Consider the following 27486-nt stretch of genomic DNA (forward strand, 5'->3'; position numbering starts at 1 on the left):
CTCCCCCCTTGCAGCCCGGCACTGTGACAATGGAGAGGAAAACATCGTGAGAAGCCGCTGGAAAAAACTGTCCTTTTGGCATCAGGAATGGAGGCAACGGAGGGGAGGATGGACAAAAAGGGAAGCTCTGCAAGTTTTTTTTTTTAATGGGCAGAGGCTTCCCATTCCCCTGTTGTTGCCTCTCTGTCTGACAGACCTCTGCGTGATTCTCAGCTCACCTCTCCAACTGGAGTACATGTGTCTGTCTGTGGGTGTGTGTGCGCGTGCACGCACGCCTAAGGTCTCCCTCCCTTACAGCCTAGCGCTGTGACAATGGAGAAGAAAACATCAGGAAAGGCTTCGGGCTGAAAAAAAGAAGCACTGCAAAAAAAGAGTTTGTTTGCACTTTGTAGCCTAGCACCACAGAAGTTTGTTTAAGTGTGTGTGTGTTTGTGTCCTGGGTTGAATAAGCCGAATGGCAATGGCCGGTTTTATCCAAAGGAGTTGTTGTTTTGGGTGGGTCTCCTAGCCTTAGAAGAAGAGAGGGAAGGAGGAAGGGAAGGGAAGGGAAAGAAAGAGAAACAGAGATGAGACAGAGACAGACAGACACATACACACAGAGAGACCGAGAGAAAGAGACAGAGACAGAGAGAGGAAGAAAAGGGATAGACAAGAAAGAAGGGAGGGGGAGGGAGGGAGGGAAGGAGGGGAAAGTGAATGAGATATAGTTGGATGGATGGATGGATAGATACATGGAGGGAGGAAGAGGGAGAGAGGGGGGGGGGAGGAAGGACCACAAACCCTGGAACTAGATGTGGCTTCAGAGACACTTTGAAACAGCACAGGAATCTAGGGCTGAAAGCGATCTTGGAGGTCATCTAGTCCAACACGCTGTTCCAGCAGGAGATCCTTACAGAATCATAGAATAGCAGGGTTAGAAGGGACCTTGGAAGCCATCTAGTCCAACCCCTTGCTACAGCAGGAAACCTTGTATCGTCTGGATTATTTTGGTGCCTCTAACAGACAGGAAAATTGCCAGAAAGAAGGAGTTTACTAGGACAAGGCTGCTATGCAGAGGAAGGCAGAGATAGATAGTCCTTTACTTATTACCACAATTGAGCCTAAAATTTTGGTTGCTAGAGATCTAACATTAAATTGCAACCTCTGACTGGGAACAATTCAACAAGATTTCCAGCAGAATTCCTTTCTAATTCAGTTGTCAAAGATGCATTCAGCTAGAAATGCCATAGACATTTCTGGGACCTTATATACATAAAGCATGAACATGACCTCTTATTTTCACACTTGATCTTTTAAGTAATCAATAACAGTTAAAAGACAAAGAAAAACAAAACAAAAGCTGACAGGTGATGGATGCTGAAATAACATACAGCTAGAGGAAACCCTCTCCCTCATTATAATCGTTCTGAGCATATTCAATGGTTAACTATGCTGAGAATCAGTTTCATTTTATCATTTTTGAGAGCTTTTGAGACAGAAAAAAGGGCAGCTCTTCTAAGTATCATACTGTTTTTCAGCCAAATTTTTAGTGTGGACTTCAACCTCATGGCCATTCTTTTCCCCAAGAAAAGCCCTAATGTGTGAAGTGAACATTACAATCTCTGCACAGCACTTCATACCCAAGGGAGAGATGTAATTGTTGTGGTTCAACGGCATCCTACGCAGACCACAACGGAATTGGACAGTGGGGAAGAACAGGGACCAGTCAAGGAGAGGATTCTGACAACCAGTCAGGGAGAGGACATGGATGAGAGTCCTGCGTCTGATGCAGACATGGGGCCAGGACCATCTGGGAGGGGGGTGCTGCCTTGGAGCCTCCAGAGTCTGGCAGCAGCGAGGCAGAGGACCCAGAGGAGCCTGTTCCCAGTGTCTGTGTGCGCAGAGCTGCTAGAAGGCGAGAGCAGCTGAAACAAAAGGGGCGACTCAGGATAAGACTGGGAGGTGACAAGGTATAAAGGCAGGCAAAGATGATGAAACCTTTCCAGGAAGCAAAGTCACTCGTTCGTTTGGTTCAGACTCATTCTTGAAGCTCGTTGTACTTCAGTTGGTTTTTGTTCTAGTTTGACACTTCTCTTATTGGCAGCACTTCACAGGAAAGAAAAGTGGGTGCTTATCTCGAGGGTCTGTTTGAGATTAATTACCAGCGTTGCAATAAAACAAGACTTGTTTTTAAAATAAGTGTGTGCGTAATTACTGTCTCAGAAGCCTTAGCCAGAACACTAATAGGCAATCTGAGTCTTTCATACCCGTTTCTCTACAGCAGGGATGTCAAATCCAGCCCATGGGGTTGGCCTAGAAAGGGCGTTGGTACTTACCTGATACGCCTGTTCTCTGTGAGCTGTGAAGAGCATCCAGAAGTGGGAGGTGCTTCAGTCTCTTCTGGAAAGGCTGGGTTTAAAACTCCGGGATGCTCCTCCTGCTCCACGGGACACCTCCCCAGCGTCCCCCAGTTTTGCAAAGACTGAGTGCCAAAGTCCGGAACTCATCACCTAATCTAGATCCCTGACCGGAACGGAACCCCACCAGACGGAAAGAAATGGGTGGGGCTGGATGCTCTTCACAGCTCAGAGAACAGGCGTATCAGGTAAGTACCAACGCCCTTTCTCCCATGAGCTGTTCAGAGCATCCAGAAGTGGGACATACCAAAGCTTGGCCTGTCCTTAGGGAGGGACTCCGTCTGGATTGAAATCCACTCCTAAACTCTGTGGACCCTCTGCAGGACTCTTCTGCCAAATGAAGCGTCCGCTGAGGCATACACATCAATTTTATAATTTCTGACAAAGGGCGATGGTGAAGCCCAAGTTGCTGCTCTGCAAATTTCTTCTATGGAAGCCCATGTGGCCCATGCTGCTGATGTTACCGCACTCCTTGTTGAGTGGGCTGTAGTGCCCTTAGGAACTGAGATGGACTGGCATTCGTTAACTTTTAGCTATGGTGGCTCTCAACCATCTACCAATGGTCATCGATGACACCTTGTGTCCTAAAGTGGATGGGTTGAAGGATAGGAATAGAGCCTCAGATTTTCGAAATGCCACCGTGCGGTCTAGATAGATGCTTAATGCCCTTCGAACGTCAAGTTGATGCCATTGATGCTCTAGTCTATGAGATGGTTTCGGACAAAAATTTGGAAGCACCAACTCCTGTGCTCTGTGGAAGACTGAGTTTACTTTAGGGGTGAACGATGAATCCAATCTGAGAACCACTCTGTCCGCATGAAACACGCACAGGTCCTTTCTCATTGACAATGCTGCCAATTTGGAAATCCTCCTTGCTGATGTGATCACAATTAAGAAGACCACCTTATATGTCAGGAATTTGGGACTAGCGGTTCTTAAAGGCTCGAACGGGTCAGTTGTAAGTGCGGTTAACACCTTGTTGAGCTCCCAAGTGGGAGCGGTGAATTACAGGAGGTCATAAGTTTGCAGCACCCTTAAGAAAGCTGCTGACATGTGGATGGTGCGCTATGGAACGAAGGTCATCCCAGGATATCACCGAGGCTAAGGGCGCCACCTGTCTGCATAAAGTATTTGGAGATAGGCCCTTGGTCAACCCCTCCTGTAAAATGTCCAATAATTGTCCTATTGATGGGGCGGTTGGGTCGATCTTAGACCCCTGGCACCAGCGACAGAAAGCGGACCACGTGGCCTCGTATATACGATTTGTTGAGGACCGTCTGGATGCTTGTATGGTGGCAATGGCATCCTCTGAAATCTGTTGGGTCCTTAAACGGCTCCGCTCAACCTCCATATGGCTAGGCTGAGCCATTGTGGGTCCGGGTGAAATACCGGCCCTTGCGAGAGGGAAACCCTTGACGGTAGAATTTTCCAAGGTTGTTGTCTCTACAGGTCCTGTAAGTCCGCGAACCACGTTCGCCACCTGGGCAACCAATATCAATTCTGCTCATTCCTCCAATAACTTCTGGATCAACCTGGGTATTACAGGGAGTGGAGGAAACGCATATAGAAGTCTGGGAGGCCACCGACATCGCAGGGCATTGATGGCCTCCGCCCCCCTGAGTTGGGTACCTTGAAATATACCAGGGCAATTGGGCGTTGAGGGGAGAGGCAAATAGATCGATCACCGGTTGCCCAAACCTCCGCACTGCTTCCTGGAAGAAAGACGGGTGTAGGCGCCACTCTGTCTGATCTATTGTGGTCCTGCTGAGCCAGTCCGCTTGTGTGTTTAAGGCCCCTGCTATGTGCTCTGCCTTGAGCGAAAACAGATTGGCCTCGGCCCACTTGAACAACCTTGCCGTCTCCAGCATCAGAAGTTTGGAGTGGGTACCCCCTGTCTGTTTACGTGGGCCTTGGTTGTGATATTGTCTGTCAAGACCAGAACGTGGTGTGATTGGAAAAGGGGTAGAAAACTGCGTAATGCCAGATGAACTGCTCGCAGCTCCAACAGGTTGATGCTTTGTGATTGTTCGGAAATAGTCCAACTTCCCTGTGCAGTGTGGGATTGGAAGTGAGCTTCCCATCCTACCAGGCTGGCATCGGTTGTGATCGTTGCCCTGTAAGGTTCCTTGAAAGGACACCCCTTGTTTATCGTGTTTTCCGACCACCAGCGGAGCGATCGGAGAACATTGTGCGGTACCTTTATCCGGACATTGGAAGTGGCTCTTCTGGATCGCTGGAAAGGTAGCAGGAACCATTGCAGATCTCTAGAATGGAATCGAGCCCAAGGCACAATGGAAATACAAGAAATCAGTTTCCCTAACAGTTGAGACAGAACTGCCAGGGAAACCCTCTTTAAGGCTCTGATCTCTCTGGCCAAAGACTTGATACTATTCAACCTGTCCTGAGAGAGAAAAACCTTGCCCTCCACGGTATCTATCACTGCCCCTAAATGAACTAACCTAGTTGAAGGGATCAAATGGCTTTTATCCCAATTTATGGAAAAGCCGTGACCTTGAAGGGTCTCCAGAGTAATCTTGGTATCCAAATTTGCTTGATGTCTGGAAGATGACAAAATTAAAATATCATCCAGATAACATTGTAAACGAATAGATTTGATCCTGAGGGAGGCAGCCAAAGCCGCTAGGACCTTGGTAAAAGTCCTAGGGGCCGAAGCCAGACCGAATGGTAGGGCGATATATTCGTAGTGCCAATCACAATAGCAAAATCTAAGGTATTTGTAGTGAGCAGGTCTAATTGGTATATGTAGATAAGCCTCTGTCAGATCTATAGAGGTCAGGACATTGTTCTCTCTGATGCTGAGCAGAATAGACTGGAGAGTAGTCATTTTGAATTTTCGATAAACCAATGATCTGTTCAGACGTTTGAGGTCCAGAATTGCCCTCCAGCCCCCCGAACTCTTTGTGACCACAAACAATAGAGAGTAACAGCCTTGAGACATGTGGATGGGTACCTTGAAATATACATGTAAAGTTGTTCAGATGGGACCTCTCTAATGGCCCGAATATGCAGATGATTGATAGCCTCCTGCATCAATGCTCTCTTAATGGGGTCCGTGGACCTAGGGCTCCTAATGAAAAAGTTCGGGGGGAGGATTGAAACTCTAGCGCCAAACCAAACCTAACAGAGTCCCTGACCCATGCATCAGAGGTGGAGCTGTCCCATTGATCAGCAAACAATTTTAGCCGCCCTCCAATGGGAGCTGCTGTCAAGGACTCAGTTGGGGTGACGAAAAAAATCAGCCTCCGGTACCTCTGGGGTTTCTTCTGTTTTGGCCTCCCTGCTGACCTCTATCGGAAGATTCTGACCTATCCTGACTAAAACTGGGCCTGTAGCCTGATGCTCTCTGCGATCTGGGAACGTATGGGCCTTGATAGTAGGGCCGAAAGGAACCCCTTCGAAACGACTGGGGCGTTCTGTTGTCAGAACTCCGAAAAAGAGGGGGAAGCACTTTTTTCTTGTTTCTATTCTCAATAAGCAGGGGCTCCAAGACACTGCCAAATAATTTATCCCCCAATATTGGTGCTGATGCCAGCTTGCATTTATGCTTGGTATCTGCCTGCCAATGTCTGAGCCATAGCGTGCTGATACGTTAGATGCTATGGCTCTAGATGAGAATTTGACTGCATTAAATGTGGCGTCGGCGGAGAATTCTGCCGCTGCAATAATCTTAGCAATGTCCTGGTGGGCTCTGACATTTGACGCCGGCAATATATCCCTCAAGTGGAAGAGCCATCGTAGGGAGGACCGTGTAAAAAAGGACGCAGCTTTAGCTGCTCTAATGGCCCAGGCGTCAGAAACATGCGCCCTACGGAGTGCCAACTCTGCTCTCTTTTCCTCCAGTCTCAGAGCTTCCTCGGCCTCGTTGGGAAAGGTTGAAGAAGAGGCCAGTGCCACAATGGGCTCATCCACCTCCAGCGTTTTGAGAAAATTTGAAAACTCTGGTGCCAAATTATAATATTGTTTATCGTACCCTGTTGGGGCTGGGTAGGATGCTGCTGATGCCCACTGATTTTGTACTAATTCAGCAAACATACGAGGGACAGGAATAGTTTCTGCCTCATTAGCCGGTTGTGAGAATATTAGATCCTCGGATTCGTCCTGAGACCCTGTTGACAATGGATGAGGGCTTGATGTGCCTAGTTTAGCGGTGTTCTTTGCTTTGAACAGTAAAGATTTAAAGAGGTGCGGACGAAAAAGGCAAGAAAAGGTAGGTTGGTCCGGGATGAGGCCTTCGTCATCCAACATTCCTCGTTCTAGTAGGTCAGCCTCTGACAACCCCAAGTCCATCTGATGGATCGACCCCACCTCCATGGGAACATCATGGTCATCTAATTCCACCTCCTCCCGAAGACCTTGGACTGGTATGTCAGGAATATTGGGGAATACCTGAGTTTGATGATGTCCCATATGCACAAAGGATCGAGCAGACAGGGATCCCGCTTCCGAAGTAGCCGAAAAGTGTCTGGTCCGGATGGATTGCTGCACTCCAGCCGCAATGCCCTTTTGTATGGCCATCTCCATCCATTGCCTCATTTCGATGGGAATAGTCTCAGGTAATCCCTCCTCCTGTCTTAAACCGGCGGCCGTAGGGGTGATGGTTGCCTCTGGGATTCGCCGGTCAGTGCTCATTGGAGGAGATATGCCTATGGGAGGCTGTCCAGAAATAGCCTGTCTGGGTTGGGTGGATAAGTCCAAGGGCCCCAACAATGTACTTGGGCCCTGATCCGATTGTTGTGTCATAGCCATCTTGTCCGCCTCCCTGGCCCGTTTCTGCAACTGCCTTTCCAAGGCTTGGTGCCGTCTATGGGCATCCTTATCCGCTGCCTTAGAGGCCTTTTTGGGGCCCACTGACTTATCTCGGGACTTATTTCTCTTGGAGCGGAAGACGTTGTCACCTTCCATTGTGGGGGACTGATTCTCGTGCCTCAAACTTTATATTATTATTATTGTTATTGTTATTGTTATTGTTATTGTTATTATTATTATTATTATTATTATTATTATTATTATTATTATTATTATTATTATACCTAGGGGTGATGCCTACCCCTGTGGTTGAAAGTAGAACGCTTTTCCAGGAGTGTAAGTCAATATATCTATATACACACACATATACACCTACACACACACACACACACACACACACACACATGTGCCTATATCTACATGTAAAACTGTGTATATGGGAAACAGTATCTAAGGGTCCCCAACAAGGGAAATCCCCAAGCGCTCCAAGCAAGAAATATTCTGGATCCCTGGTCCCCAACAAGGGAAACCAGCTATACAGGGCCTGGATGGATCCTTTCCTGTCAAAAACATCCCGCTGTTTGAAATGGCACTTGCGGCTTCAGAGAAAAAACAAAATTCCTGTTTAAGGACTAGCCTGCTTATCCAAAGCCAGCAAGATAAAAGAGAAATAATGACAGGGAAGTGGAGTGGGAAGGCACTTGCCCCGGTCCCCAAGAAGGGAAACCAGCGGGGAATGGCGCCTGTGATATTTAGGCGCGAACTTGAAGCCAGCCGTTGAAAATGGCGGGAAGGCAGAATCTCCGATGTTAATTGCCTGAGCAGTTTAACGAACCGCTGCTGCTGATTCTCGAAATTGTCAGATAAATGATCCTGTCAGTCAAAACGGCAAGGAGAAGTGAGCTGCGGCTGCGAGAGCTCCACCAAGATCGCAGAAATAAGGGGATCAGGGGATTAGATAAGCTAATTGCCTGAAGCGGCCGTCTCAGGCTGCCTGCGGAGTGGCAGGCTCCGCCAGCCACAAAGAACTGCTCTCAAACTGATCGGGGGGATGACCTAACAGAGCCACAAGCCTTGAAATCGCCAAATTAATTGGGGAAAAATTAGCTGAATTAACCCAAGAGCAAACCTGAATTTTGACTAGCTGAATCAGAAAACCGTTCCAGTCAGGGAGTGCACAACCTCTTACCACGAAGGCTGAGCTAAAACTGGGGGATGCTGGGGAGGTGTCCCGTGGAGGAGGAGGAGCATCCCGGAGTTTTAAGCCCAGCCTTTCCAGAAGAGACTGAAGCACCTCCCACTTCTAGATGCTCTGAACAGCTCATGGGAGAAATATCAAAGAAGCAGCCCATGTTGGCCCCTGCAGCTAAAACAGGCCGCATCCCCCCCCCCCCGTGCCTCATTTTCACCTCCCATGGCATCCTGCAACACTCTGCCATCTGAAACCAGGCCATAAAGGGGGCCCAAAACAGGGCAGAAATGGGTGAAAAACAGGCCAAAAACGGGCCATACAGCCCGTTTTTGGCCAGCACAGTGCTGCAGGAGGCCCAGAGGGCAAAAACAAGGTGCAGAGGGACTTCATACATACCCCGCCCCCATTTTGGCCAGCAGGGTACTACAGGAAGCATCTGTCCCACCTCCCCACCCCACCCCGCCGCCGGCAGAAGAGAACTACAATGTTGATCCAGCTCTTGAAGAAATCCAGTTTGACACTCCTGCTCTACAGCAATTCCTAATCTCAGGAACAGGACATAATTCTAGAGATCTAAAGTGCCAGCATCAATATCCAATTAAAAGTTCAATAGTTTTAAAGTATTTAATATTTTTAATGCTCAAGAATTTCTGAATTTGAGGAGCTACCCATTGACATTTGACTATACTGGATTCAATATTATATTTAACCAATGTGTCAGCTTTAGAAGCCATATTAGCACCAGAAGCTTCCATGCTGCCACATTCTTGAGCCTGGGAAGATGGGAGGGGGGAATTTCATGGAGTGTATGTGGTTAGACATAATAGCATTCTTCTTTGGAGTCAAGGTTATGTTGTTCCTGCTCCTGGCTGAGGAGTAGTAGAGGGGACGTCTCAAGTTGGGATGGATGGTGATTGGGGCATGTGATGGAATGATGGGAGCAGGGGATGGATTTTTAATATTTTACTTATTGGAGGGAAACCCAGAAGTTTCAGATTTGGGATTTCCCAGATGTGCCAGTTTACTACTCTAATAAAAGGAGACTTTGAGAGCATACCTGTCTCGGAGTTTTTTGTTGGATTTGAGGTTTTCTGGATTTACATCATTCTTGGCCAGAATTCCCAAGAATTAGTTTGACCTTTGACAATATTATAAGCTTCCAGAAGTGTATTTCTTACACGTTTGTTGGAGAATACTAGGTGGTTGGTTTTTTTTACAAACTTCTTCTGGATTTGTAGGAGATATCCACTCCCCCCATAAAAAGCTTCTAAAAAAGATTTTTAAGCTCCAGAGCTGCTATGGTTCTTTATAATACATCATATTTTCAAGGATAATAAAGCATATTCTATTTTGAAAGCTGTGGTAGCCAGTTAGAGATAGCAAATCATTGAAAAGTCTTTTCACTTGCACATTGCCATGCTCTCCCCTCAGCCGTCCTGGACAGCAAATATAAAGGGATACCTCTGGTTGAAAGGCTCTGTCCCCGTGATTCTGGAGAAATGGAAACCTCTGGACACTTCCTTCTTTGCTGCTCTTTTTACAGAAACATTGGAACAAAATTTATTTTCCTGATAATTAATAGGTATTCTGGCCACTCCAGAACTGTTTATCATCAGTGGTTGCTTAAAGATGAACAGATCATAGTCACAGTGCAGCTAGCTAGAGTCTGTGCAGCAGCACTCAAAGTTTGCTGGAACCTGATGAACCTAATTCACTATAACCATTTTATACAATTAATGCATTAATGATATTATCACCCTGTTGTACTTTAATACCTAATAACTGTAGACATTCACAATTAATATTATATTCTAGCTTAGGCCATGCTCTTGTTTACTGCAACTGATAGGATAAGCTGCCAATGATTTCAACATAGATTTATTATTTTCTTCTAAAACTTTTAACTAGATACTCTTTGAGCATTTTAATTGTCTTTGACTGTAATCATTCATTCATTCATTCATTCATTCATTCATTCATTAAAAGTCATGGATCTAGTTCAAGTTAACCTTTTCACTTTTGAATTCTATTAATATTTTAATTCTTCTGAAATAACTCCAGGACAGAAACTGGAATTGGAATTATCCAATCCTGGATTATGACTACCATATGACTGCCTTCAGGCGAGCTAACAAGACATTTACTAGTAGAGTTCAATTATCCAGATACAGAAGCGTGTGTGTAAGCACATGACTAGCAAAACAGAGGGTTCTCATTGCAAGTAATACCTGCTACAAACAGTTCTGAGAAAAGTTCCTTTGCAAACTACATTCAACAAGACAACTTCACAGGACACAATAAACTATTTCATGGGAAAGTCTGCAAGACATTCATGCTTAGTCTCTACACATTAGCTTATACTCTAAGCAAATTTGTATTACCTCCTCTTTTCCTAGGTACCAAACCTGTTGTTTAATTCTGTTTTTACTGTACATACTGACTTATGTGATTTAAGATGAACCAGGATGAAGTTTTATATTTCATTATGTACATGTTCGTAAAGTTGCAATTTCCCAAAATGTCAAAGAAGGGTGGGGCAAAACATCAAATCAATGAACTGAATTGTTGATTTGATCTTTAGCCTGTGGCTAAAAGCTTGATGCAGACTTCATTGAAACCAATTACAGGATAGGGCTTATTGTAAAGAAAATATTGGTAATTTAGCTAATGATATAGACTGAAAATATAATAAAAATGTTGCTATTAAAAACCAATATTTAAGGAGGAAAACCTCATCCAACAGTAAAATTTAAAGGTCCTACTCAAATACTCCAAAGTTGAATCTGAACAGGGTTTTTTGCATATATAAGGATACGGGCAAGTTCTTAATGCTTTTCTTTTGGTATTCTTGATATTTCTGACATCACAAAGCAGTGTCATCTTCCTCATCTGCTGGAATTTATAGGAGATTAAACTATTGGATTGAAATCTTGAATACTCATGAAAGCAGATTTATTATAGATATGCCTTAACCATAGTAATGTTTACTCTATAGTGGTTACAGCAATAAAAATATTTCAATGTTCTGCTTGCAACCACATTTATATAACTATGCAAGTTTTTTAAATAGTAAACTTTTAAAAATAAATTAAAACACTTAATCCTTAAGAGGAATTGCTACTTATTCTTAATGTAAAAGAGGACTTTGAAGTTTGAACATATACATTGCCATACATGACCCATAAAGAGGCTTCAGCTACTTCTGTTAGAGACAGCAATTAATATATATTTAGTTCGGGTGGGGGGGGAATCAAAAGCAATCCTCCCATATGGGAAATTCTCATTTGCGCAATAATTTTTTTCAGAAGATCTATGGACGCTGATGCAAAATTGACAACTTGTTGAGTTCAGTGGAGATTTGAATACCAGAAGTTTGTGACAAATGATTTGCACTAATATTTTGATACATTGGCATTTTTTCTTTCTAATGACATTCATTTTTTCCCCATGTAGCTTCACACAACCAGATAAAGTGCAAAATACTATTTGAGTTAATAATATATTCTGTATTTAAATAATAAAAAAGCATTTTCTATAATATTTGTTTGGCTTCAGATAAAGCATCTAAAAGCTACTATTTATGCATGCCAGAAGTACTGGTGGCTTGCTTATTAATGTTGATCATAATGCTAGTGTTGTTTTTTTTCGAACAGTTTATCTGAAAAGGAGCTTTAATAAGTATTTGATATGGGAAACTTTCGCAGAGGTAGTGTTAAGATATTAAACTAAGCCTAAGAAGAAGTCTTAGTGAGTCTCTCACAGCCCAACCCCTTCATAGAACTGTTATGAGACAGAACTGTATATAAACTGCTTTGAGCTCCTGAAGAAAACATAGGATAAAATAAAACAAATAAATAGCAATAGCACTTAGACTTATATACAGCTTCATAGTGTTTTGCAGCCCTCTCTAAGTGGTTTACAGTCATATTGCCTCCAACAATCTGGGTCCTCATTTTACTAACCTTGGAAGGATGGAAGGCTGAGTCAACATTGAGCCAGTACAATACTGCATTCTAACCATTGCGCTACCACGGCTCATCAAATATAAGACCAATAGTTCCATAATAGTTCCATAATAGCAGACATCCTTTTTCCTCTTTTTTTTTCTCCCAACTTTTTAGCTCTAAACACTTTCAGACAAAACTGCTTATTGAATACGGGATACTAGTTAACATGACTAAATTGGTTTTAACATAACCAACAAAAATGTTCATTGTAATGATGAATTTAACCTATTGTATAGTAGGTTCTCAATGTTAAGATTCCATTTTCGTTGAATGGCATGCTGGGATATTATTACAGATCAGTTAACAATGACAGTATTACCAGAATTATTTATCAGTTCATAGATGATGATGAATTGAAAAAAAGATGACTTGCTTAATGCCACCTAATGAGCTCAGAACAAAGAAGAAAGCTGACTACAAAGATCTACTGTAATATGAAATATATTATTGACGATGAAATGTTTATGCCTATTGCCTTATAACTGTACGGTAACAACACACTGCATTGTGTTATTTACTGAAAGGATTGTGATTTGAAATTTGGCTTCCCAGCTTTCCCAACTATAAAGGCACAATTTGAATTTAGACTTTCTAGTCGAAAGGTCAATGCTTTTGAAAAATTCTCAATGCAGCACAGCAATCTTGAGGGAGAGGAACAAATGAGCAACAAATAAACATTTACTGCATCTCATGTTGGTTACAAGGAAAGTACCTCATGCTGCTTCCCATGAACTATAGTCATTTCCTAAATCTTATCAGAAATTCTTTCATGAGATCTGTAATCTGCTTGGATAAATTTACCATACTGATAATCTTAGAAAGGCAATGAAAATACAGGTAGTCCTCAACTTACAATCATTCATTTAGTGACTATTCTCCAGTCTCACTAAGTTATATTGGCACTGAAAAAAAGTTATTTGCAACCTGTTTTCACACTTACAAGCATTGCAGCATCTCCACAATCATGTGATCAAAATTCAGGCACTTGACAACTGGCAGTATTTATGACAGTTCCGCTGTCCCTGGTCATGTGATCACCTTTTGTAACATTCCTGGCCAGCAAAATACAGATCAGCCAATAACAGCAGAAGTCACATTTTAGCAGCTCTAAGCCACTAAGTGCCCTTTGAAGTACAAAAACTTGTAATTTATTGACACAAAACCATCTACAATAGAATCATGAAGTTTTCTGGATGAAAGTACTAGCGTTTTGATGCCACTGTGATAAAGACTCCAGTTTCAATAACTTCCATGATTTCCAACTGTTACATCTTATATCTTTCCTAAAATACATACATTCCCCAGCTTAAAACTGCTTCAATGGGGACAGAACTGCTTCTTTTTTCATTTATTCATCATAAATCTATGCCTCAAGAAGAGAAGTATGTAATTCAGAAATGGACCAGCTAAAGGATTTTGAATATTAGTTGGTGAAAAGGCAAAAGAATAAACTATCACTTTATTTCTCTTTAATATTTTTTTTTCATTTTCAGGTCCTGAATTATAGTACTATAAAGCCTGCTGATATGCCTAAGCTGTAGGATAATCTTTTTGAAGTTGGAGTGGTCAGTTTCTTGCCTCCTTAGACCTCTGTGCACTAAGATAGGGATAGAATCCCAGTTCTGAACACAAAAAAATCATTTTTTTCTTGGACTACAACACAAGGTGGAAGTGGTATGGGCTGATAAGGGAGGATTTCCCTGCTCAAATTTCAAAAGATTCATACCATGGAAACCAAGTGAGAGAGGGGAAGAGAATAATCCATTTAAATTCTTGAATAACCATAGTCCAAGCCTGAAAAAGTAAAGAGGGATACACAGTCTCTTTCAAACTCCAATCATTGAAAGGTTTGCAGTAATCCAGGTAAAAGATATGATGGAGACTAAGTCTCTTAGCATCCTAAAATTCTAATGCAGACAAATTCACTCTCAATACTATGAATGAAGCATTTTAAAACAAAGCAAATACTAAACAGAATTCTGGGTCTAGAAAGAAAAATGGCATATTAAATTTAGAAATGATCTAAAATAATAATAATGGGAGCAAATTTTATTCAAAAATTCATGCGTATTTCAGCTCCCCAACATATTTTGTGCAGAGACTATGATGGCATAAACAGCATTTTACAATTAAATTATCACCCAGTTCCTGTGACTAATGTTACAACTTTCTCTAATGTTATGTTCCTTATCACCTGTCAATGAAAGCTAAGGGGGGGGGGGAATCCATGATGATGTTACAGCACAAGAAAAAAAGAATATATTTGACATACAGGATTTGTCTTTTCACTGATACCCTGTTCCTCCATAATTTATTTAGAAAAATAAAATGTCTTTAAAATCTTTCTTTTTAACTCCAAATACATATCCATTTTACTTTTGTGGCAATAACATTGGAGTAGTTTGTCACTACCTTCTTCTGAGATATTGTTTTCAATTTTTTTTTCATTTTTGCAACACTGGATTTTGCAAAATTAGTCAAGGTTAACTAAGTGCTCCCCCATCAGTGGGACCATTTCTAATATTAGCAACTGTCTGCAGATGCCAAGCACCTGAAAAATTGATCAACAACTTGGTCATTATTCTAGCCACTCAGAGAAGAGCAATAAGTAACAACTGTAACTTAAAGAATTAGTATCTAAAATTGATTCTTCTTCCCCCATCCCTTCTCATTTCTTTTCTCTTAGCATCCAATAGATTATATATAATTTAAAAGATTGCCTTTTTTCTTCATTGAGTTGTTTTATATGAATCATCATCACTCTCATAAACAAATTTATACAAATTACTAACTCACAAAATATTAAGTCTAAATCAGACTAAATCTGCAATTCGATTTATATTTACCCATACATAAACCCAATAAAAACAATTGGATTTACCATTTACCTTTGAATATCAATTAAAAGATTCCATTGCAAACATAACAGTAAATATCTCTGCAAATCATCTTGTAGTCCCCTAGAATGGGCATTATTATCTGTAGGGAAAACATGTACACTCTAATCAAACTTTTTGAGGTTTAAAGTCTAACTGGCCTTTGGTTAAAAACTTTTGTAAACATTTTGAGATTCCCCTAAGGCAGTGGTGGCTAAGCTTTTTGGGCTCCCATGCTGAAAATTGCATGCACGCTCGTGTGCCAGCACCCAGACGGCAATGTGCATGGAGGGCATGCACCTGCACATATGTGCCTGACTTCCCATGCACACCCGTCTGTGCGCATGCGCGCGAGGATCCCCCACACGCCATGCGTCTGCATATGCACACGTGTCTCCCGCGCATTCCTGCCCCCGTGCATGTGTACCAGATGCCCAACAATCAGCTGATGGGCAGGTGGGTGGCACACGCGCATGCGCAGTGGGGCTCTTCCGGGCAACCTCTCACATGCCAGCAGAAGTGGCTCTGCATGCCACTTCTGGCACATGTGCCATAGGTTCACCATCACGGCTTGACTTTTAGTAACTAGATCAGCTTCATGACTTCTCATTTCCAATAATCTTGCATGTTTTGAATCCTTGATGGAAGAACCCTTATTCTTTATAACACAAATTCTACAAATTCTGTTACATTTTATACTCTAGCAATATGATGGCACACATAAAATTCAAGGAGTTTGAACTCTGAAATGTATGCAAAGTTGCACTCATCTAGAAAACGTAAAGTTTCTCCTGCAGGTTAAAAGAGATTAAATTCTGCTTGCAATAAGGGAATTACTGAAGCTTTTCTCATAATTTAAACTTTAAACTATGTATTTCCGGAATTTATATTCTTCCCTTACCCCAGCCCCAAATCTCTTAAATAACTGGAAGCTGTGCTGAGTTTTAACCACTACATTGAGCTTTTACAATTGGGTCAAACTCTAAAAACTTCAAGTAGTTTTTAGAACTTTCCCTGCTTTGGTGAAACATTTATTAATACAACATGAAATATTTATTATTTGTTTCCAATACACACTACTTCCTAGACATAAAAGATGGCACAGTCCCTTCTTCCAAAAAGATAAAGAAAAAGTAACAGCATGAGCTGCCAAATTTTCTAGCATAGTAGAAGAGAAAGCAGAGTGTGTGCTTTGCTATTCCTGGCCTTTAGAATAAAATTTCCACTGGTAAAAATTTTGTAACTAAGAAATTGTATCAACAAATGGGACTGGTAAATCCCATTTGTTAATGTGGTCAATCTTTTGGTGGTCTGGGCTAGATTCAGCATTTTTGTAGGGTGAAGAGCAAGAAAAGAGGACAATTATACAAAATGGGTGAAGCCTGTTAAACATGAAGACATACATACATTTTTTTCTCCCTGTTGGTAACATGGAACCTTTTCCATAGCTGAAACATGTGTTTCTATTATATGTTGGAGAACAGGAAAATGAAGTTTTAGAGATCTCCTGATATCAGTAGGGAGAAGTTGAGCTGACTGATATGATCTTGGTCCCAAAGTTCTGAAATCTGAAGTTACATCTTGCTTTTCTTTTTCACTATAAGCTTCAAAAAAACAGCTGCTGTATTTTCAACTTCAGGACACCTCGAAGACATAGCATCAAACTCCATAACTTGGATTACCTCCAGAAATAATATAGCCTGCTTGGTGAGTGAAGAAAGGGGTAATTTCTTGATTTATAATGAACTATATAGTAGATGTCAGAGGGGAAGTAATCCTCAATGGAAAATTTCAGTGTACTCCTCACAAATGGCTTTGTTCTTTTGCACTGTTCCAAGTAGCTAATGTATTCTCTCACTTTATTCTGGCCATCCATTTTAAGTCTTCCTAATGGAGCTCCTAAATGCTGACACTTTGGGAAACAGCCTAAAATCTCTAACCTCCTACACCAGTCTGCAACAGAAATGGTCAAGGGTGAACATTCAGGGTTTCACATAACAAAGAAGTAGCTCATCAGTCTTTTCTCCAAACACAACTAGATAGAAGTGCTGACTTTTTTCAGAAAAGAATTTATTTTGAAATGTAATATAAAAATGCCAGTTAAGGCTTGGGAGGCGTGAAGAAACAAAAATTGACGTAAGAAAAACTTCTAATGAAACTATTCAATCCAAGTAAAATTTCAGTATCACAAAACATGATGAGTGCCACTACAACTATACCTCAATATAAATCATTCACTTAATGACCCTTTGAAGTTACAATGGCACTGAAAAAAAGTGACTTACAACAAGTCCTTGTATTTACAACCGTTGTAGTAAATTTGGGAGATTGGCAACTGGCATGTATTTACGATGGCTGCATTGTCCCAGGGTCATGCAATCATCATTTGCAAACTTCCCGGCTTATGACAAGCAAAGTCAAAGAAAGCAAGATGGATTTACTTAATGATTGCATGATTAATTTAACAACCATGACAAATAGGTGACTCACTTAACAACCACCTTCCTTATAGCAACAGAAATTCTTGTCCCAATTGTGTTGGTAAGTCCAGGACTACCCATAAATGTTGTTTAAAGGATGAGACCATTATTACTACAGCTATCTACCATGGTAGATGAACCTCCATGGATAAGGATTTCTAAATATTAGAAGTGGGATATAATAAAGGCTGTTTCCTTTATTCTGAAAAGCATCTGTCTAATCAATGGTGGAAGCAAAAAAAATGCTGAGTAGACATCTCTTAAACAGATTCAGCAAGTCTTAGTGTAAATGTGTATCACTTCATTAATCTACTTCTATTCTTGTCCATATTAGACGTAAGCTGTGTAACACTTCTTCTAGGATTACACCATATCAAGGAGCGGGGAGGACAATAACTGTCCAAATACCTACCACCCACTTCCAAAATTCCAGATGTTGAAAAACAGTATATATAGACATTAGGCTCTAATTCTTTTCACTTAATCTTCAGTATTACAGAAGTCTCTGAAATTGCTGACCATTTTGAAGTACCACTGTCATGCAGAGTATTACTTAATTAATTGGTGTAGCATAAGAGAATATGTTCTCTATAGGCAACAAGCTATTACAAAATTGATAAATTACTCATAGGTCATTTCCATACATGTATCTATACAGTCATGATAATTCTATTTATTGTTTTGTTTTATATTTTAACTTTATAAAATGCACTGTTTTTCCAACAGAAAAAAAATGTCTTAAAATGCTACTTAATATCTTTTCAATGAACAAGCACCGTAAAGGCTTTCATTTAATTCACCTATCTGCTCTTAGGAGAAACATGACAAGAAGACTTTAAAAGGGGCATTAGTCTTACCTTCTTGGTGTGCTGAGAGAGAATCCAAGGGTTGACATTGCCTTTCTGCCCAGAGACTGAGTCTGTCAAAGTTCCAGCCATGCCTCATTTGCCTGTCTGAGTCCCAATTTTGATGAAGGCGTAGCGATTGACTAGACCCATGATGGCGAACTTATGACACGTGTGCCGGAAGTGGCATGAAGAGCCATTTCTGCCGGCATGCGAGCTATAATCCAGAACAGAGTCACTGCACATGCGTGCACGCCTCCTGACAGCCAGCTGATTGTTGGGTATCTGCCACGCATGCGTGTGGGGGGGTGAGGCGCGTAAGGGGATCACATGGTCATGTGCAGGAGGGGCGGGGGGGTCACACGGGCATTGCATTATGACTGCAAGCATGCGTGTGTTCTGACCAAGGCTTCCAAGACCATAATTACTCACACACTTATTTTAAAAAACAAGTCGTTTTATTGCAACGCTGGGAATTATTTTCATTCCCAGCCGGTAATGAATCTCAAACAGTCCCTCAAGATAAGCACCCACCTTTCTTTCCTGTGAAGTGCTGCCAATAACATAAATGTCAAATAAACTAGAACAAAAACCAACCGAAGTACAAAGAGCTTCAAGACTAAATCTGAACCAAACGAACGACTTTGCTTCCTACAAAGGTTTTATCATCTTTCCTGTCCTTTATACCTTATGGGAGGGGCAATCACCTCCCATCCTTACTCCCAAGTCACTCCTTTTTTTCAGCTGCTCTCACCTTCTAGCAGCTCTGCGCACACCGTCACTGGGAATGGGCTCCTCTGGGTCCTCTGCCTCGCTACTGCCAGACTCTGGAGGCTCTGGAGGCAGCACCCCACTCCCAGATGGTCCTGGCCCCATTTCTGCATCAAACGTAAGACCCTCGTCCGAGTCCTCTCCAGACTCCCTGACTGATCCCCGTACTTCCTCACTGTCCAATTCCACTGCCGTCTGCACAGGCTGCCGGTGAACCACAACAGTGTGCGCACACAGGCTTTTGGCATGCGGCAACAAAAAGGTTAGCCATCACTGGCCTAGATGTATTTCCAGTGCTTATTCTGACCACTCTTGGACTCTGGACCAGACGGTCACCAGGGTGGGGTTGGATTCTCTCTCAGCACACCAAGAAGGAGCATATCAAGTAAGACCAACACCCCTTCTCCAGTGTGCCAAGTAGAGAAAGTAAGAATGGGACATACCAAAGCTGGCTGTCCTAAGGATGGGTAGCAGTCTGGTCCCGAGTCCACAAGTCCATATGCACCTTCTGAAGCACCCGCCTGCTGAAGGCTGCTTCAGCTGAAGCGAAGAAGTCCAATTTGTAGTGTCTTACAAATGGAGACGGAGAAGACCATGTTGCTGCCCTAAAGATGTCCTCAATAGAGGCCTGTGTCACCCATGCAGCCATCGTGGCTGTGCTTCTGGTGGAATGAGCTGTCACTCGCCTGGGCAATGGAAGAGCTTGAAGCTCATAAGCTTTGGTGATTCATGCCTATGGTCAATAGTGTAACTTTGGTACCCAGCATAGAGGGCTGGAAGGATACAAACAAGGATTCCATTTTTCGAAGAGAGGCTATTCTCTTGATGTAGGTGTGGAGAACCTTCCTAATGTCCAAAGTATGGTCAAGCAGCTGGGCTCCTTGAAAGTACATCCCATGGTTATGGCCGGGACATCAATCATTGGAAGGATCAAAGTACTTTTGATGGAACCCAAACCCTGGCATTCGGGTTGCTGCCGTCGAGTATGGCAGGAGAAACCACTGTAAGCTCCTGGTGTGCAGATGTGCCCAAGGGACGATTGATATGCAGGACACCATCTTGCTCAGGAGCTGCAAGAGGAGGACCCGGGTCACTGTTCCACTCAGATCCGACTCATTAAGGCTTCTATACAGGCCTGATGCTCCTGGGAAAGGGAAACCTCGCACGACCTGGTATCTATCACTGCTCCGAGGTGTAATTGATTGGTGGGAACCAGGTGGTTCTTTTCGAAACTGATTGAAAATCCGTGGTCCTGGAGAACCCAGATCGTGACCTGCAGGTCCTCTCTCGCCCGAAAGTGAGATGATGACAGTATCAGAATATCGTCGAAGTAACACTGGACACGCACAGGAATTGCCCTGAAGTGTGCCGCCAGCGCCATTAATTTGGTAAAGGTCCTGGGTGCTGAGGACAGGCCGAATGGTAGGGCTCTGTACTGGAAGTCCCACATAATAGAACATCAGGAACCTTCGATGGAATGATAGGATAGGCACATGGAGGTCCAGAATTGCTCTCCACCCCCACCCTGAGTTCTTCAGGATTATGAATAGGATGGAATAGAATACCTGCCCCTGTTGGTCCTCTGGAGCTGGCTAGATAGCGTGAATGTCCAACAAGTGTTGGATTGCGGTCTCCATGAGGCCTCTCCTTATGTAGTTCTTGGAGATGGAGCAACAAATGAAGTGCTTCAGGGGTGTGGAGAGGAATTTGAGTATGAGACCTAGGTTCATCGTATTTAGGACCCAAGTATTTGTTGTGGTTGCCTCCTATTAGTTTGCAAATAGACCTAGGCAGCTGCCAATGGGAATATTGGACTGGCAGTCACTTGAAGCAGTGAAAAGGGCTGACCCACAAAATGGCGCTTGGCCTGAAATTGTTGTCTGTTTCTGTCCCGAAATGTTTCTGTCCAGTTGGTGGTCAGGCCTTTGCAAATAGGCCCTCTGGTGTTGAGGGGTGTCAAATCCGATGTCTGTAGACTGAAAGGAAGATCTATGAAAGTAAGGCAAGGGACGGCAGTCCGCTCACCTATACATGGAAGGTAAGACCTTCCTCCTGTCTTTGTTTTCCACAAGGATGGGCTCCAGGGCCTCTCCAAACAACTTGCTCCCCCTGAAGGGAATAGAGGCTAGCTTCCATTTAGACCTTATGTCTGCCTGCCAGAGACGGTGGGATGTTACTGAGAGGCAATGGCCCTGGAAGTGAACTTAGCTGCATTCAAGGTAGCATTGGCCAAGAATTCAGTTGCTTCCATCAGTTTGTTGATGTCCTGGTGAAGGTGTCCTTGGATGGCACTCTCGCTTGCATCTGGCAAAGCCAGAGCAAGGAGGTCCTGTTGAAAAAGGATGTGGCCATCACTGTCTTGACCGCCCAAGCCGCCTCCTGATGTGTCTTGCGGAGGGTCAGCTGCACCTTCTTGTCCTCCATCTTCAGGCCATCCACTATGTCACTGGATAAGATGGGGAGGAAACTAAGGCCGCCATAGGTCCATCCACTGTTGGTAACTGGAGTGCCTCAGTGAGGTCCGAGCCAACATGATAAAACTTTATGTCACTCCGAGTGGGATATGACCCTGGTTGAGACCACTGCCTCTGGACCACATCCAGGAACAGCTAAGGTGAGGGAATTTCCTCATGTTCCACAATTGATTCAGAAAATAGTCCCTTACTTGGGTCTTGTAGGTCCAAAGCCACCTCTGATGGGTGAGAATCAACTCCCATATGAGCCGTGGTTTTGCCTTTAAACAGGAGGGATTTGAAGAGGGCTGGGCAGAAGAGCCTGTGAATGCTGGGTGATCAGGAATCAGTCCTTTGTCCTCAGAGAATGCCAGGTCTCTCTGGTCTTCATCCCCCGAGAGCGATTCTTTGCTCTGCATGGATGAATTGGGAGATCAAGGCCGAAAGATTGCCAAGTCTGTGTGAATCTGAGGTTGCTGGTGTGGATGCTGTGAAGTATTGGATGCCAGAGTGGGAGTCTGGTGGTCTGTTGCAAGCCTGCAGCAATTCCCTGTGTTATTGCCTCTGAAATTAGGCTTTTTAACTGTTCAGATATTTCAGGCCCTTGGCTCCCTCTTGGGTGGAGCCCTGCCACTGTGGGAATGAAGGTGGCTTCAAGAGCAGAGACTCTGCCTTTAGAAGGTGGTTCCCATTCTGCTGTTGCTAGGCAGAAAAGTGGACCAAAAAATTCCTCATTGCTGCCTGATAGAAAGGGCAGCTGAGAGGACTGTTCTCTGGCGCCATCTGGCAACCAGACCTGTTACACTGCATCGTTTGAATGTTCCAATGGTTTAGCCTGCAGAGAGCAGGAAACGACAGGGCCACCCTGAGAGGAATTTGGTTGCCTCCCTCCCGCTGCTTGTTTCTCAGCCTTGGAGATTTCTTTCTCCAGAGCCTTTTGATGCCTTCTGGCATCTCTTTCCTCGGCTTTGGAAGCTTTTTTAGAATAAAGGGCTTTTGCCCTTATCTTGTCAGCTGCTCCCTTGCTAGCCAATTTGGTTGGTATGGAGCATTTCTTGGCAGGTTTGGGTTGTACAGGGAATGCCTGATCTTCCCACTGCCTCCTGTCTCCTCCATTTTGATTGCTGTGGCCAGTCAGGCTTGTTCCTGAAAGGAACACTACTGCCGCGGCTTTGAGTGCCGCAATGGAGAATGCCCCGGAATTAACCGGACAGTGACTCCACTTTCTGCTCCAGCCCCTTCACAGGCAGACTGTTCCTGAACTGCTGTTGCAGTTTATCGTAGTTTGCTGAACAAGGGCTTTTGGTGGTGATGGCTATGCCGGACAGACCAGTGGAGCCAGCATACTCACAAGTGGCTAAAACTCGCATGCGTGAGGTGGCTATGCCAGACAGACTGGGGGAGCCAGCCAGGGCACAACCATTATGGTGGTTCAGTTGGGACGGGAGGCTATGCCGGACGGACCGGGAGAACCAGCTAAATCAAAAAATGGCTATGCCAGGCAATCCGGAAGCCAATTATCGCATGGCGACTATGCCAGACAGACCGGGGAAGCCAATTCGTTCACTATCCTTGTGAACAGAAGCGCGGTTCTAATGACCTACTGTAAAGTAGAGAATCCAAGAAGCAATTCTGTCCAGATCTGTGTCTCTAAGGAGTCAATTTTCCAACCTCTCTCTTGGACAGACTGAGCCAAAACTGGGAGTCAGACAGGCAAAGGAGGCGTGGCTGGAACTTTGACACACTCAGTCTCTGGGCAGAAAGGCAATGTCAATCCATTCTTGGATTCTCTACTCAGCACACTGGAGAACTGCCAGTATCAATGACATAACAGTATTATTAGTTAAACCAATAAAATATCAGCTATTTTATAATTCTCTGTATGTAAAATGTACACATTTATATGTGATAGCCATTTGACTAAGAGCAATAAAAAATACCAAAAGCTATAATGTAATGGCAATAGTGGAAGAAGAGTATTGATAATTTCATCATATTAGTAGATGGCAGCATCTGACATGTATTGCATGCCTCCTCTTCCAAGTAACCCTGCATCAGTTTTATCTCCTAAAAACATTCAGCAAACATCGCTACATTAGACTGACAGAGGCAGGAAAGCTGCTCCTTAAAACATGTTGGAACATTTCCTTCGCTTGGTGCCAAAAATGTGTCAGCCTCTCAAACCTGTAGGTAGGCGGACATGGGTGTGGTATTCCTTTCATAAAGGAAAACCTGGCAGTTGAAAATCCAGGAGAAACTTATCTTTTGCTATTCTTCTTCGATCATGGGGATGGGAGATCCAGTTGAAAAGATGTCCAGGAGACCACCAGAGCATAAAGATATGAAATATGCCTGACTTTGCTACCTTTTCCAATTTCAGAAATTTAACCTTAGGAAAGTCCTTATTGCTTCAGCAATTTAAAGTTGCCTTGTTGAGGATTCTAGTAGAGAATTTTTTTTGTATAACAGTTATGCGTACTGAAGTTTTAAAGATTTTGTCATTCACATTTATAATTCACTCCAAGGTGTGCTTCACAATTTTTTTATGGTGAGTTTTTGCCAATCTCTGTTCTAACATGTTCCCTGCCTTCCCCTTTCCCCCGGAGTTTTCTTTTCCTTTTTTGAAAATGATAGTCAATGGTTTTATTCAAAGTCATTCAGGAAATTGTGTCTTCTGCTTTAGTGAGGCTAATCCTGGAAAGCTAATACAAAGATAAATCACTCATTAAACACTTCCAATAGTGAAAAACTCAAGCTACGTCACCTTAACTTCTAGCGAAAACAACAAAGGCTGCTTTCTTGTGGAAGAAAAAATAAGCAGCAATAAGTTTACTAATGTGAGGTAATTTGTGGAGGACAAAGGAAATTTTCTGGAAAATGCCCATGTGTTTTATTCATATTTGCTCCCTTACTTTTTTGTCTAAAAAGGATTACTCATAGAAGAAATAACGATCACATTTTTCATACATATAATAAAATCACAACCAATCAATTGCTTTGCATCTATCTTATTAGAGATTTTTTTGAATGAAGTTTTTTCAACTTCCTTTAATATGGTTTAGATTCTGAAGGCTGGTAAAGATTTTGCTGATTCTACTAGTTATCACCTTTTCTTTTTGGTTAAAATTTTGTTATCAAAATTGGGATCATGATATTGGTACATTAGAGTATCGTACAGACAAATCTCTGACAGTTCATTTTGGCACAACCTGGTTCTATTAAAAAGATGGCAAGCTTAGTTATTTAGTTATTAATTGATATTTTAGATTTACAACATGAAAAGTTATGAGGAAAGCTTGGGAGATCTTTCTACAAGACTAGAAACACTTTTGGTGAGATGGATGGCTATATAAATTTGATAAATAAAAATAAAAACTATTAAGACAGAAGTATAATTCTAATCCTTGTTCACAGATCAACACACTAGGGGAAAACATTAATAAGAAAACAGAAAACCAGTCTCTTTCCCCCATTTTTTATTGGAATTCATGGGCTAGTTAACAGGGAAATTAATACTTTGGATCAGATAATTGTCAACAAAGTTTGTAAACCATTTTTTTTTAATTTAAAACAGTAGCCATGGTTGTGCAGTGGTTAGAATGCAGTATTGCAGACTAAAATGCCCACAGCCAGTTCGATCCTGTGTGACTCAAAATTTCAAACAGTCTTCCATCCTTCCAAGGTCAGCAAAATGAGGACCCAGATTGTTGGGGGCAATATAAACAAGTCCAGGCACTCATTCTAGTAGCATATAAAATGCTTGAGTTACTATTAGCACTGAAATGTATAGTATTTTAAAGTATTATCAATGCTTTTAAAAACATTTTAAAGCATAATTTAAGCTCTGTAACTTTGAAACAGGAAAGTGGTGGAATATTAACAAATCAATAATTAAGAGTCTTAAAGAACATTAAGTATGTTTCTTTTGTTCTTAATATGAGATTAATTCATGTTTTTGGGACATTTCAGAATGTTTTAAAAAGGGTTGTAAACTTCATTATTCTGGAAGTATAAAAAATGGAGGGTATGTTTATGTATATGTCCATATGCTAGTCGTTTAAGTGGTACAGCACCATTTGCAATTTCAACTGTAATACACAGGTAGTTTTCAACTTACAACCATAATGGAACCTGCCTATTATGGTTCTAAGTCATAATGGTCATTAAGTGAGCCATCTATGTCATCACCTTGCCTAATAATCACAATTTCAGCTATTTGCTCTCACCATTGCTGTCATTAAATGAATGAGTGTGTTGTTTTAGTGAAGCACAGGATGACTCAGGTCGTTGGGGAAATCCTGGGATATCTGGCACAGGCCCAGTCCCACATTGCAGCATCTCCCCAACACACACAAGGTCTGCCTCGGGTCTCCTCCACTCCCTAAAGGATGCTGTGCTCTACTTTCCACCCTGCTGCATACCTTCAGGCCTCAGGACTGCTTCCCACCAGCACTTGGTCTCATCAAGTGGACATCTTTCCGGGGGGTATTCATATGACTGCAGGAGATTGCAATGGCTGGATCTTTGAATTCAAGTCTTTCAGCACCATTGTAACTGCAAACACTCATTGTTCAAGGACTACCTGTATTTTACATGGTTGCTCCTCTGGATAGCATCTTAACCTAAACCCTATCTGCGGATTCCTCGGGATTTCCTCAATGTTTTCAGAAAGCCAAGGGCCCTAGAGGAGCTTCCCATTCGGATAGGGCTTCTTTCTTGAGATGATCATCCCCAAAGCACAGCCGTTTCCTGCCACTTAGGTGAGAATCTAGCTCACAAAACCTTTCAACCAGCTCTGTTACCTCCTACACAACAAATTATGCCATTTTTATTGTATCTAGTAAATCTCTGCCCTTTTTGCCATTTTTCTGTATATTTTTGAATTAAGTTTTTAAGTAGCTAAAGCTCTATGTTTTATTATTTATGATAGCAGTAAGAGGGCATTTTTAATTTTATTTGTTATAAATTTTAGGGTTATAGAACTCCTTCTGGCCCACTTCTGCAGAATAGTACAATAAAATAAAATTGTATGACATAACATAAAATAGTAAATGTATTTTTTCTTAAAAAGTGGAAATTTTGTTTCTATAAACAGGAACATCCTAGGATAGGATTAAGAAAGACTAAATCTTGTTTTCTTTTAAAAAATAATCAAACTAATATCCAAATAGCAGCTAGATTCCATTATAAGTCAAACTTAGGAGAACGCTTATTTTGAATAACTTAGTTCAATTGCAAGTTACAAAATCTTGTTTTGTGTACTTTTACTATCCAATGTTTTCACATGTTGAGCTTCAGTTCTATTTTGAGAGCTTCAACAGACAAGAGCATATATTTTAACTTTGTAAATGAATCTAATTTCTGCATGTACACAGAATGTTCACATATTCACACATTCACATATTCTGCATATTCACACAATGTACATCATATTGCTTAAAATATTTTCCTATACTTTCAAAATGTATTCAAAGTATTAATTAAATATGCAATTTGTCATCTAGAAACAAAATAATCAAAATATCTCAACTTTCAGTTAATACTTATATAGGCTAATTTCATTACCCTATTTTAACTCCCAGAGTGAACTGTGTAAGATTTAAAACATGTTAAAGTTTTGTTAGATAAAAATGATTATTTGTTTAAATGAAGACAAAATATTCTCGTCTGTCTGAAAACAAACATTTTTACTAAAACTA

At 42.1% G+C, this 27486-nt stretch overlaps 1 protein-coding gene and 1 pseudogene across 7 annotated transcripts in view; both read right to left on the minus strand.

Annotated features, from left to right (window-relative positions):
* BCL11A (BCL11 transcription factor A) overlaps positions 1-27486 on the minus strand; it is a 203951-nt gene that overhangs the window by 94020 nt on the left and 82445 nt on the right. The gene's annotated exons all lie outside the window — the stretch shown is intronic.
* Positions 21121-23157, minus strand: LOC148132755 (uncharacterized; annotated as a pseudogene).

Source organism: Notechis scutatus, chromosome 1 (assembly GCF_049901735.1).
Source record: "Notechis scutatus isolate UNSWTSFEM ecotype Mainland chromosome 1, rNotScu1.2, whole genome shotgun sequence".
NCBI lineage: Eukaryota > Metazoa > Chordata > Lepidosauria > Squamata > Elapidae > Notechis > Notechis scutatus.